This window comes from Helianthus annuus, chromosome 16 (assembly GCF_002127325.2).
Source record: "Helianthus annuus cultivar XRQ/B chromosome 16, HanXRQr2.0-SUNRISE, whole genome shotgun sequence".
Taxonomy (NCBI): domain Eukaryota; kingdom Viridiplantae; phylum Streptophyta; class Magnoliopsida; order Asterales; family Asteraceae; genus Helianthus; species Helianthus annuus.
In genome coordinates, this window is record NC_035448.2 from 168,013,679 (window position 1) to 168,028,603 (window position 14,925).

Genomic DNA, 14,925 nt, shown 5'->3' on the forward strand with positions numbered 1-14,925 from the left:
TCAATGGTTATCAAAAGCTAATAGAGATACTAATCTATTTGACTCGTACCAGACCAGATATTGCATACCCTGTGCATTTTCTAAGTCAATATACGCATAAACCTACATCTGGTCATTTAAAAGTTGCTTTAAGATTGCTTAGATATGTCAAACAAGCTTTTGGAAAAAGAGTGTTAATAAGTAAAGTTGAATATTTTTAATTAAAAGCATCTACAGACTCAGATCGGGGAAACTTTCTTGTCATAAGGAAGTCTGCTACACGCTTTTGTATATCTGGGAAATTCTATAATTTCTTGGAAAAGCAAGAAACAAAGTACAATTTCTAGATCCTCAGCCGAAGCTGAGTACAGGGTAATGTGTGTTGCTACTTCTGAAGTTATGTGGCTTTTGAATGTACTTAGTGAATTACAAGTTAAAATATTATCGCCTATTCTTTTATGTTGTGATAATACTGTTGTTGTTATCATAGCTGAAACTCCTGTATATTTCATGAAAGAACTAAGCACTTTGAGCTAGACTTGTTTTTCTTGAGAGAAAAAATATTGAATGGTATCATACAAACTATTGGTGTTAAGACCCAAAATCAATTTGCAAATGTTTTCACAAAAGGGTTGTTAATAACACAACGTGTTTAGTTGTCTGAGAAACCGAATTTGTATGATGTTTTAGTTATTGAATTGTGTATGTGTAGGGGGGAGTATAACATATTTGCAATTTAATAGTTAAAAACCAAAGCTATAAAAAAAATTTCTGTACAATTTACTTGTTTTTTGTATTTTCTCTTTGCATGTGGGCCTAGGGATGGTGGCCAGCCCAACGCATCCATGGATTGGGTTCACATTGTGGCAAGCTCTTCTCTAGGTGTAGATAGGCTCATGGGCTAGTGAATAAGGCTAAAGTAATTGGGCTAAAGAAGCTCGATATGGTAAAGCTTTGATGGGAATTAGTTGGGCTTATGAAGAATAGCTTGTTGGGCTGTATTGCAGATAAGAGTTAAGGCCCATCAGGGTTATTTTGTGTGTGTGGGTCCGGGTTCTCTCTATATAAGATATTTGTGTTGTGTGTGATTCATTTAGATCATATTCACACACACACACACACACCTTGTTCTCTCTCTTAGGGTTTCACATCGAAACCTGATTTAGGGCTTTGTTGATCTTGTTGTTGTTTTGATCTTTTAGGGTCTGTTAAATCCTTGTGAGAGTAATACAGATCATCGTGTTGATGATCTGTTTGTGAGGTTTTGATTCATATATTGTCTTAGTTTTTGTGTTTTTTTTTTATCTGCAGGTTTGTAACGACTCGAATGTCACACCCCAACCAATGGCGGAATCGTCGGAGTGAGACGAAATAGATTGCTCATTACACATAACACTAGAATTTGTGATAAGTATTTAAATAATGAATTTCATTTTATTACTATAAGAATTCAATTACAACACAGAAAGGAAAATACAATTACAACAACAACAAATGAAAGAGTTACACTACAATAAGTATACAAAATTTAGAATGAGTATCTAGGCATCCTACTTTGTTCCATGCATCATCAACATCATAGTTTAACATGTAACATGTTTAAAATAAAGTGTCAATGCGAAAGCATTGACTAGTACACAAGGTTTGTATAAATATAGCATAAGTATAAAAGTATTTTCTCGAATCCACTTTGTAAACAAGGTAACTAGCATTCATCGCAATATGTCAAACCCAAGTGTCCCTCGCCACAAAAGTGAAGAGACCATTTAGAATGAATAAAGACTTAACAAGACCCCGAAGGACGGCGTGCTACTCCTATAGCGCTATATATGTTAAGTTGGGGCTTAGCAAAGTTAATGACATAAAGCATGTATAATCTAGCATTAACCTAAGTAAATAAGTAGCATGTATATAGGATTGAGATTATAAAGCATGTTTAAATGTGTGAATGTGAAGTTTGTATATGAACATGTTACAACCCAAAGTGTTTTTAAAAGTAAAACGGGTCAAGTGGACTCACAGAATTGCTAAGTCTCCTGATTATCCAAATGTTGACGAGTGTATGAGGTTTGGAGGTTGAATGTATTCGGATTAGAGTTCAAGGAGTGATTATATTCGGAAAAAGTATAACAAAGTAAATATACAAGAAACTAATCACATAGACTTAGCACTCGTTCTTTGACACTATGAAAACCCATAGGGGTTAGAATGATTTCATAGGTTTAATGCCTATTAGAATCGTAACGAGGAACTAAGCACTTAGGTGATGTAACTTAGTAACTTGATGAATAACCATTAGATTATCTTCAAGGGTTCGGTTACTATGGATATTATATATTTTATTTAGTATTCATTATAGGTTTGGTCCAACAATATAATAAGAATTATCATAGAAGTCATGCATGAGGTAGGAGGATAAACCTTCCATTTAAGACCTCTTTTGTATTTTCACCAATGCACAAGTCGTCATAAGACAACAAGGATGGTCATGAATGGATTATTACGGAAATGAAATATACTAGCTACGAATAAAACATCAAGTGATGTGTGGATTGTGAGTAGGATAGCCCAAGCTATCCAAATAATCACATATACACAAGTTCAAGACTTGTTCATCACTTGTGGGTCAAAACCCTTTTAAAACAGAAAGTTTTGAGGATTAAAACCTCTGGATTTGTATGTTACAACCTTGTTTTTAAGCACACATAATCATAGTCTTGATTAGTGGCATAAGGACATAGGAATGTAGGAAGAAATCACAAGTTTATGTATGTTTAACAAAGTGTTTGTACAAAACAGAAAGTTTCTTGCACTTTTAACCTTATTATGGTGATGTTCCATCCTTGGTTTTCCATGGAAAACCTGTGGAAACATACCTAAGGTTGTTCCAAGTGCTAAGAAGTAAGAAGAAATGAAAAATATGGAAGATAAGTGAAGTTATGCTCACTTTTGCAACTTGTCACGAATCTGCCTTGATACTGATTTCTCAGCTGAATTTAGAGTGTTTGAGAGTGAAAGTGAGGTGTTTGCAAAGTGGAAAATGTGTGGGAATGGGTTGGGTTTTATAGGGAGTGATTAGGTTAAGTAGTTGGGTCATTTAATGGAAGAAACACAAGCAAACTAGCACAAATTCGCCTAATAAACGAAGTTGGTCACCTTTTCTGCCGCTCCGGGTCTCTGGCGGGGTGGGAACCAGATGGGGGGGGGGTCGCGGCCCATGAGCCAATGTGGCTAGGTATTTTGTTTGTTATTTGTACAATTTTGGCCCTTGTACTTTCATATAGTCATGTTTTAAGATGTTTTATGGTGTTTTAAGTATGAAAGACAAGGTGTAGGGGTATGTAATGTAATTAAAGCATAAAAATAAATATAAAACAAGTATGAATAAGTATGGATGTTGAGGATAAGTATCGTATTCGCATGAATTGAGCACGTATGTCAAGTTTTTGTGAGTTTAACACGTTTCGCATGAATTACGAATAAAGTATCACATGTATGATTATTCCAAACGTATGAACATGTATGAAGTATGTAGAACATGAATTAAAGAAATACGAATTTTATTTATGATCCAAGTCTCGAATTTTACAACGATTACAATAAAAAGACGATTACAAGAATACAAGATTTACAAAAATAGAAATACAAACAACGCTTTCTAATAACGGAAGGTACGAAGAAACAGGGTGTTACATCGAATTTACCAAATTTGACGGGTCTTATCACAATAGGTATTCGGATGGTGGGTTTCCTTTGGAATGGTGGCGAGCCGGGTCACCAACATTGTCTGCGTTCGCGGACGTGGGTGACCTTTTGCCATTGCGCTTAGCCGGATGATCGGACTTTTGTTATTTTAATTATGAAAAAATAGGCAAGTTAATAATAAGTTAGTGCGATACTGACATTCATTATACCAATCGAAAGAGAAAAACTTAAGAAATAAAATTATGATATGCAAAAAAAACATTCACACGTGATTGAAAACTATTATCAAGGAGATATAAATGAAATATACAAGAAATATTTACAAAATATGGAGAGCAATAAGGATTGTATAAACACTTTAAGATAGAAAATTGCATATATTTTCATAGGGTAGGGATATGGTAAAAAGTGTCCAAAGTGTAAGAAGTGTAAGAAGTGTTTTAAGCCATTGGATCTTTGATCTAATGGTTGAGATCAATAGGGTATTAAAGTGTAAATTGTGTTTTAATTAGAAGGGGCTTTTGTAAAATTGAAGGGCAATAGTGACTTTTCCAACATTTCAAATATGGTAACCGTTTCAAAACCACCCATCAAACTCCTAAAGATCAGCGAATTATATGTAACCGCCATCAATCTCCAAAAAAAAATCAGCGAATTTCTTCATAATTTAAAACATTCCCAGATTTTTAAAACGTAATCGCAGATTCAAGTCATGGTGTTTTATCTGGAGACATTGTTGATGGCGTGGTGTTTTATCTGGAGACATTGTTCATGGCGTAGTGTTTTATAAATACAGAACATTCCCAGATTCAAGTCATGGTGTTTTATCAGGAGACCTTGTTCATAGTGTGGTGTTTTAAACATCTATGATTCAAGTCATGGTGTTTTATCAGGAGATATTATTCATGGCGTGGTGTTTTATCTGAAGACATTGTTCATAGCGTGGTGTTTTATCTGGAGACATTGTTCATGGTGTGGTGTTTTATCTGGAGACATTATTCATGCCGTGGTGTTTTATCTGGAGACATTGTTCATGGCGTGGTGTTTTGTCTCCAGATGTTTAAAACACTATGCCATGAACAATGTCACCAGATAAAACACCACGCCATGATTCAAGTCATGGTGTTTTATCTGGAATCCCCAGCAACCTTCTATGAATATAACACCATACAACTTAATAGAACACCAGAATAAAACACTATGATATACATTAACCTGCATCACTGGACTCCCTAAATATATTTTGTTCAAATCGGAGAAGATGATCTGAATCGGAGTTCGGAGAAGACGATGACGGAAGGTTAACAAGATGACGTGAATTGTGATCAATCCCTAAACATTCTCATCGTCAGTTTTTTTTTTCAGTTATATTGTAAATCAATTAAATGACAAAAAAATACAATTACTAATCTACCCTTTTGAATTAATTAAGAGGAGGGACACTTGTCATTCCAAGATTATTTCTTACACTTCTTACAAAAGACCCACTTTTTACAGGATCCTCTACCTATTTTCATATCTCTTTAATAACTATAAAAACAAATATCAGGTTCTGATAATCCTAAAACTGATGTTGCTAGGGGTGGTCGGTGCGTTCGTCACATTACTGGTACGACACTGACACTCGTATAGTTAAAGTCGTTATATGTCCAAAAGAATATCAACACGTGTTTTGCAACGATCTAATGACATAAAAACGAATACGGGTACAAATATTATTTGGTCAGAATTAATTCCGTTCTTCGTGGCACCGGTATGATATCGATATTGTTCATATAAGGGTGAAATCGAAAGTTATTTGTTTTTTTTTTTTTTTGGAATAATTGATTTTAATAATCATAATTATTAGCCGTTGGCTGACAATGGTGCCAACTTAAAAAATAACCAGTGGCAGTCCCACATTTTCTTATATTGTAAACCAACGGACCATTACTAAACCGAAAATGATAAGAGGACAAAAAGAAATTAAGGTTCTGTTAGTAAAGGTACATTAGTTTACAATATATGAAAAGGTGAAAGCACCACTAGTTATTTTTTGAAGTTAGAACCGTTGTCGGCCAACGGCTAATAATTTGGATTATTAAAATCATCATTCCTTTTTTAAGAAAAAAACTATAACACTCTTCATGCCGACATTTGTATATATCCATGTAAATGATTTAACGAATTGTTTCTTTCAAGTTTATATAAACCACGTGTAACTTCAATTTCTCATTGGTGTCACTCTTCATCCACCATACATTATGCAACTCTTTAACGACGCTATAACGTGTTGATAAAGACACAACACATTGTGACTGATGTATACTTCATCCTTGTCCCACATGAGTTTTAGGAATCCTTAGAATTAATTAAAGCCTGACAAATTGAACGGGTTGGGCGGGTTCTCGTGACAAGTCAAAACGGTTTCTAAGTAAAATGAATTTGGGTTAAAACGAGTCGTCATTAATAAAGTATCAGTTTGATTTAGGTCCGAATAGGTTTTGGGCAAAATGAAGTTGGTGGGTGGTGGATGGCGGTAGGTGGTGGGCACGGCGGTGGAGTTGTGGCAATTGGTGCGTCAATGGCGAAGTGGCGGTGGTCCCAATGATGGGTCAGGTGGTGGAGTGGTGGTGGCGAAGACGCTAGGTAGGCGTGTTGGTGGCTACAACAACGAGTAGCCGGAGACAAAAAGAATGGCCATGTGTGGTGCTAACTAATTTGGACCATTTATAAGTTAACAGGTTATATAATAGTAGCTCGTTCACTAATTTGAGTAGACCTAAATTGATCCGTTTATGAATTTAAGATAACCTATTTTAACCTGTATATTTTTTCCCAATTCAACCTATGCTTTTAAGAGTTAGGGCGTTGTTTGGTAGCCTCTTGATGTTCCATTAAAATTGGTCAGAGGTAGAGTGTGTTTGGTTCACTCAAAAGACATTTCTTAATGATTCACCGTTCATGAAGCCTCTTAATGGGTAAGTTTTTAAAACATGTTAACCAATTCAAAGACTACCTTTTAATCAGTCATGCCTCTTAATCCCTTAGCATAAATTTGCCAAACATCCCCTTATTCAATTATCTATCAAATAACCATACAAAGTTCACTTTCTTTTCACTCTTCAAAAGGCAAACGTATACGCATGCCAAATCCATAATGCAATCTTCAAAGCATCAAAAACTTTCCTTAGCAATCTGAACACTTTCTTCTATCTCAAGGATCATACCAAGGATCTCACATCATTGAACTTCTTTAAAAAATGTTCTTTAATTTATTTATTTATTTATTATTTTTTATTTTGTTATAACACTATTGAAACCATGTTTAGCAACCCAGATTCATTTTTCCTTGAAATTTTGAATTACTAGTTTCAAATCCCGGATTCATACTGTATCACATGTTTTGATGCATGTCACGACCATATAAAAACCGGTGTTTTAAGACCTCGGGTTTAGAAGTTCATGATACAATGTGTAAATTGTGTATCTGGTGTTTGATATTACAGATTTAAAATTTCTAAAGAAAAAGTGAATGTAGAGTTACAAATCCGATTACAAAAGTTTAAAAAAATGTTAGTTATGATAAAGTGTATTTCTAAAACAGTTCCTTAATTTTTCATTTTCAAAGTTAGAATAGCGACTAAATATTGTATATCCATCATCCAAGTCAACATCAACTCGTTCCTCAATTTCAAATTCCTATACAAAACTAACAAATAAATATCGTTAGGTCACAATAATGACAATATCTTCAATTTGATGGGTTGAAAAGGTTCCTGCCTTTTTGAATTCATCGTGTTATGCATGCCCTTGTCGCAACTCGCAAGAAAAGATGAACATCATTGACTTTAAATGCATGTGATTTACAACTTACAACTGCCTAACAAATTACATATGTGAAATGTGAATATTCATCTAGGTGAAGGATCCATTAAAAAATAGATTTTGCCTAAGTAGTATAAGAGGTTGTTTGGAGTTGAGTTTTGAAAATAGATTATGCGTATTGAATAATCAGAATCAGATAATTAACTGTAACAAAACGTGATGTTGAAAGATAGTGTTTGGATTTGATTATGTTGCTTGATATCACAATAATCAGATAATCAACTATTTGAGTGTTTGGCAATTATATATTTAAAAAAATAAACAAGTGAAAATCCTTTTCTAAAAGCAAATAATCAATTTTTGGAAAACTACGTTTTGTTGTAGTATGAGGGGAGCTGCTTTTGGAAAACTGCGTTTTGTAACTTTCTAAATGCAAATAATCAATTTTTTAATTTTTTTTACCCAAACACTTAAAACTGATTATTTACGATTTCAAAACTCAATAATCTAAAAATCTCCTTCAAAACTCAACCCCAAACACCCTCTAAGAAGGATTGTGATGATGTCATGTGACACTTCATATAAGTAGGAAAGAATGACATTTTGGTTCTTATAAATAGGAGTGTGAAAATGACATGTGACACCCCTTTTGTTTTCTAAAAAATACAGCAAAAAAATCCAGTACAAAAAATTTAGCACAAAAAATTCAGTATAAAAAAAATATAGCACAAAAAATTCAGTACAAAAAAATATAGCAAAAAAAATGCAGTACAAAAAAAATATAGCACAAAAAATCTAGTAAAAAAAATATAGCACGAAAATATTCTGCACAAAAAAATATAGTACAAAAAATCCAGCACAAAAAATTGAGAAAAAAATTAAGCATAAAAAATTTAGCATAAAAATATAGTACAAAAGTTCAGCACAAAAAATGCTATACAACATAGAAATACAACACATTTTTGTAGGTTTTTTTAGTTGTCATATTTTATATATTAATATAATACTCAAATTAAAGATAAAAAACGCTCGATTTTATGGTGAAATTTTTATGAAAATATAATGTCGTATAAAAAAGTTATGAACGTTTAAAAAATAAGGGTGAAATATGCATGTGGAGAGAGAAAGCTAATAAATAAGACTAGTGATAATACCCGCGAACTTCGCGGTGTTGAGAAATGATATGTTTTTTATTGTTTGAAAAAAAATTACGTTTATACTGATCATAAAGAAATTGTACGCGTGAAATTATTATGGAAATATAGAGTTTACGATGAAAATACAACGAACCAACGTACTATAAAAATATAAAATAACCGAAAAGATAAGTAAATGACTGAATATGTTTTTGTGGTTTGAAATATAAAATGAAAGTCTATTACTCTAATACTTTTTCTTGCTAGAGGTTCGTAACCAATAACCTCGAATTCGTTTTTGACCAACTGAAAAAATAATCATCACCTAACGAAATATGTTCGACTTGAATCATATCATGCCATCCAACAATATTGTATCTATTGTAAACAAATTTTATACATATCATGCCATCCAACAATATTGTATCTATTGTAAACAAATTTTATACAGAAAATTATATTAGTAACATATTGAAAAATGCTTTAAAAAGTAAAATAAAAGTAATATGAGTAATCGATACGGTACCTTGTTTGATCATCAATATTCTCTCTACGAAGATTCTTAACCCAATTATTTCCGTCAACAACTTTGATTTTTTTTTCTTTCAGAAAACTCATCTAAACCACCTAAGTCAATAATTAATTTAGGCGAATATACCGGTTCGGTACCAGGCGGTGTGTTATCCATAAATAATGGTACCGTATCGGTACCAAAAAACGGAATAATTGATATCGGTACCAAATATACCCGATACGGTTCGGTACCGATACAGTATCAGTTCGATACCGGTACCAAATGCTCATCCTTACTGTTACACATTTTATGCAATTTCGTGTTAAACTACATCACTAAACAATATTAAAAACATGTTGGTAGCTCATTCAAAGTCAATGATAATCTCTAGAATGGAGACAAAAGAAGCGACTCATGTTTTCTAAATGATTAAAAGATAGATTAAGCACACAAATGAATATTTTATGTATAGCTATTTAAATCCAGCAAACTAATATGAAAAAAGCAGCAGAGAAAAAGAAAGCTAGAATTGCAAGATAAAATCATGTTTAATGAAAACTTAATAAAAGCATGTGTAACAGGAAAAAAAACAAAAGTGACTAAAATAGACATGCTTAATTGCCTATAAAGATCAAATACACCAATATTATATACTACATCCAATAGCTACAAACTTATTTATCAGGTATTATGTATTATGTATTGTGCTTGATGATTCAAGCATATCCGTAGCTTCAAGCAGCCATGGTAGAAAGGTTAGCGCATTAAGCTTGCAACAAATTAATCAAAGCACAGGTGAATATATTTTAGCTTTTATCACTTCACGAATGGGATCCCAGAGGGAACCCTTTTAGCAAACTCCTCATATTCCCCAAAAAACTGCCTCAAGAAGTACTTTCATACGGTATTCTTCTATGAAAAAAGTTCCAAACAACTACGTAAACGCAACAGTTGAAACAGGGTTACACAACATAACTTGAGTACCAACTGGCCAAATCAAGAAACCCGTGTACCCAGTATGACGAACAATACTATAAACTCCATGAGTGACTAATTTATAATGTTCCTCATGATATCTTTAAATAAGATGAGTAAAAGCGCGTCCGGCTGTTATAATAGCAAGCTTTCTTATTACTTCCCCAACGACAACCATTAAAAGTCCGAAATTGCTTATCCACCGGTGCTCTTTTAACTCCGGGAAAAAGTAAAGCTCGAGTAAATATTCAAGAATGGATAGGATCATTGCCAAGATGTATTGTTGGCTGATCAACAGAGATTTAAGGGTCACGTTGGATTTCCCGTGAAATATGATAGCTAAAAGATATTCAGAACCGTGAAAGAAGAGTACTGCAAAAAACATTTGTGATAACTGTCTGGAAGCGGTATGGCTGACTAATTCTGTCATTTTCCCAAATTGATTAAGTGTATAAAGAAAGGGTTTCATCGTGTAAATATTTTATAAAGTTATAAGGTGTGTGTTTACTTCAGACCTGAAAATGAAAACTTGTCGTCCATAAGTTGGAATGCAACCTAAGTGTTTATGTCACCCAAAAATTGGGTCTTCAAGAAGGACATTTCTGCAAACAAAATGACACATAATTCAGCTTGGAAACACTTAAATCTGTGTTTGATCTTTACTCAATTTTTAAATCATACATACTGGCTTCTTCAATAGTCACCTACAAATGGTGATTCATTCTTAATCATTTCGTTATTCAGATAGTTGTCGTAAAAATAACGAAAGGTTATTTTTGTCATAGGAGTTAGGACTGACTAAATAATAGAAAATTAAATAAGAAAGGTTATTCATTCTTAAAAATAATTTTCTATTTTTAGAATCAATAAAGCAACAGAGAGCCTAGAGCCTTCTGTATTATACATTTTTGTCATAAGAGTTAGGACCGACTAAATAATACCGGCCCGCTCATAAATCTTAATGATAATTATAGATTAGGCAAACCTACCAATAAACCACTTTGGTCAGAAGCATTAAGATTTGTTGAGCTCATGAGTTAACCCGATAACACCTTTGGTCCAAATATGATGTAGTATCCTAAGCAAACCATGGAGGGCAAAATGAAATTAATTTGCATCATGTAAGAAAAACTGATTGAATTATGAACTTAAAAAAATATGCTGGAACCAAAAATAAAATAACTAAATAATAATGGGCTCTGCTACATCTAGATGAAGTCTATTTGCTGCACATTTGGATAACTCATGTCGCTCAAAATGGTGATGGTGTATAAAGGTGAATGCTTTATGAAACTTGACAATTTTGCTGGTGTGATAAGTTTGATATAACTCTACTTAGAGCAGAATGATTTGACATATGATGTTGCAAATAGCTAATCAATTAAACCCACTTTAAATTTCACAGACCATATATCAGCGTACTGTCGTTTTGTGGGTTATGATGATGACTTTTAGTCCATCTATATGAATTGAAGGTTGAAATTAGTCATGGAGCTTATTAAGTTGGAAATTTTAAATGCTTTCGCTCAAACTACAATCCGACCCCGTAAAAATAGATGCATAAAGCTTCAATCATATCATATAAATACCTTTCATAATCACATTTACAAATTCTAGATTGACATCGAAATAAAAAAAAAGGTAATTAAACTCAATGAACAATTTAGTGTGCAAATGTGATAAACTAAAACATGTTTTGCCATTTTTTCAAATATGAACATCATGGAATTAATCACAGTGCACTATAATAGTTGCTAGATTTTTTGTAATTGTAGAAAAAGGTGGTTTGGTAAAGAAATTCTAACCTTATGATGGGTTCCCCTAGGAAGGATCAACCAAAATAACATATAATTAGGGGATTTGTTTACTCATTTTTTTTTCCGGATTTTAGTCGAAAAATCACCTGAATTTGCGCCTAAAAGTTGGGCTTTCAAGTCTTGTGCGCTGGGTTGGGCTGTGCTTCAACTCACTATTCTATAATCAAACAAATTTAAGACTGAATTTAGTATGAATGAAAGATAAGGGTAGTGAAATGTAAAATGTATTGTACTTGGATCATTTGAATCCATACATTAATAGTTAAACTTATTAACAACAATTGCTTTGAAGGTAAGTGGTCATGGTCATGGTCATGGTCATGCCTTGTAGGAACTTGTCAATTCTTCACTCATTTGAACGAAAAAAATATTCTTATTTTTTAATGAAAGATTTATATAACACGTGGGCCATGGTAATTTTAAAGATATTACAACTTATTACCAGAGATGACTTAACTTAACTGGATAGAACTTTCGCCTTGCTAACTATCATGCATTAGGAAAATTGTTTACATTAAATATTTTTTTAAGTGTGCACACAACAGATTAGCAATTGGCTTAATAATCCAAAACTATCGTTAAGAGTGATTTAACAATAGCAATTGTCTTTATAGCGAATGCAAAACAAAAATACTGTTAAGACTCATTTAACCGGATAGAAGTTAAAATGAAACTATATCTTATAAAAGTAAAGCCGGATCAAAAGTTAAAATGAAACTATATCTTATGAAAGTAAAGTCGAATACATTACCTTATGAGTACCCTGTCTTACCACCAGCAAGCCTTGAAATACTACGACCTGACAATGGGAAAAACAAAGTTAGAACTATTTTGTACATCGAAGTCGTGAGAATTTAATGGAATTTGACGTTATCAAAAATAATAACCCAGCAAAAAATGAAAAAAAAAAAAGAATTGGAAAGGTTACAAATAAACCAAGCAAGTAAAAGGGAAAAACAATATAACTGTGAAAAAGTTAGTATCGGTTTCGCATGACTTGTTTAGAAAAATTTGGAGTTACTTTTAACGGCTGCCGGTCATTTACTTTTGATTATACCAACCACAAAGTTATATAATAATCAAACTAATTCACGTTTTGATTAGCATATTCATTTTTACCAAACTTTTAATTTGTCAAATACCTAGACTGGACAAAAAAGAAATATATAGCTATATGTGCTTTACCTTAAATATTATAAAAAAAACATTTACATATAGCTTGGTGAAACCAAGCCGATGATCGGTTCAAATGAATTTATGGGTATAAATCATACCGTAAGCATTGGGCGGGTCACGTGAAGAGTGGAGTGTGGGTTATGTAAGGTAAACGGGTCGAATCAGTCACAAACGTAGGTTACTTGTGTATTTTTAATTTTGAAGTTACCATCGAGCATGACTTAAGTTTTCATCTAATGTATTGTCTCTAGTAACCCAAACTCTCTAGGTAAGAAATCTACAATCGGCGCCAACTCCCAAATGTTTTATCAAAGAATGGTTATGAACAACTTCAAATCTGAACAAAACATTAGCCCATTCCATAGACATAAGGTTAGGGTTTCTGTACTAAAACCTATTTTTTACACTGAAAATCCCAAAATTTTCTTGTAGGTTTGTTGATCAGGTGCCTTACTCATGTTATTTGAAAATCTTGAACAGAGCCTTTCTACATACATATACATTCAGCAATACAATCAAAACAAAACCAAATTCCCGATATTAATATACCTATTTTTATCTTTTGTAAAGTAAAAGAATTAAAATCTAACTTATAAGTCTTTCAATAAAACAATTGAAACCCATGTTTATGCAAAGGCCAATGAAACGCAACCCTAAACCCAAAGATGCAAAAGCAACGTACCCTAATTTGTAAGAACTATGCAAGAACGAAAAGATGCAAGCACCTTGATGACACCGAACAACAAATTAATTTGAAAGAATCATGTTCATGCAAAGTAAATTTGAAAGATTTGTTTGAAGTAAAATATGAAAAAATAACAATACCTGATATCCACCATTGATCCTTTTTCAATTGTACAGTTCATCAAGTTACCTGAATGTAAACTAAAACACAAAATAGAACATAACTTTATAGTTTAGAAAGGGGATGACTTTCTTCCACATAAACATATATAAAAACTTCAACAATGGCATCCCAGATTCCCAGTTCAACAACACATACCTCATTTGAGCAACCGTATCTATAAACCGAGATTGCAGCAAATACCTACAATATTGTTCGAAACCGATTCGTGCAGTGATAAATAATTAAAAAGATGATATTTTTAATCACAAATTGTTTGATCTGAGTTGAAAATTGAAGAATAAGATCATTATAGAGGTTACAATAGTGAATCAGATGAAGTACGTACCCATGGAGAACAGTTGAAGCTCCGATTTGATGATCGATTTGTTGAAAGAGGAAACAGAGTGCAATCTGGGTCAAGAATGTTCTGATTGATACAAAAAGAAGATGAATACCTTGATTCCATGGACTGCGGCTAGGTTTTCTCCAAACAAAATGCGAATGAGGGATTATATGACGAAGAGGAACAATGAAAAAAAAACCCTAATCCACAAAGAGTATGAGAGAAGACGTCTTGCTTTATATATGGAAGGAACAACAATGACCCGAATCACCCATTCGGATCCCGCGTTGGGTTGGACATGAGGGAAATGAAGGGATTAGAAAAAATGGCGGGAAAATGAGATTTAGAGACCCTAGGAGGAGGACATGTGTCCCCTAATTAAGGCTTTTATTAGGTTGTATAGATTTGACAAGATACCCTTACACTACTCTTTTTTCCTACATTTTTATCTTAACCATTGATTTGAAAAATAAATGATTAAGATTATTTCTTATCCTACTTAGACAAAATGAACTTTTCATTTGATGTTACCCCTATCTATTACAAATAAATGTTCACATATTTAAACAGATTGCCACCTTTCGTTTAGAGACTTCACTCTCCCTGTATAAAAAAAGACTTGATTT

General features: G+C 33.0%; 1 pseudogene; it reads right to left on the bottom strand.

Annotated features, from left to right (window-relative positions):
* Window positions 1–9,937: 9,937 nt before the first annotated feature.
* On the bottom strand, window positions 9,938–12,013 carry LOC110915716 (annotated as a pseudogene).
* Between the last annotated feature and the right edge of the window lie 2,912 nt (window positions 12,014–14,925).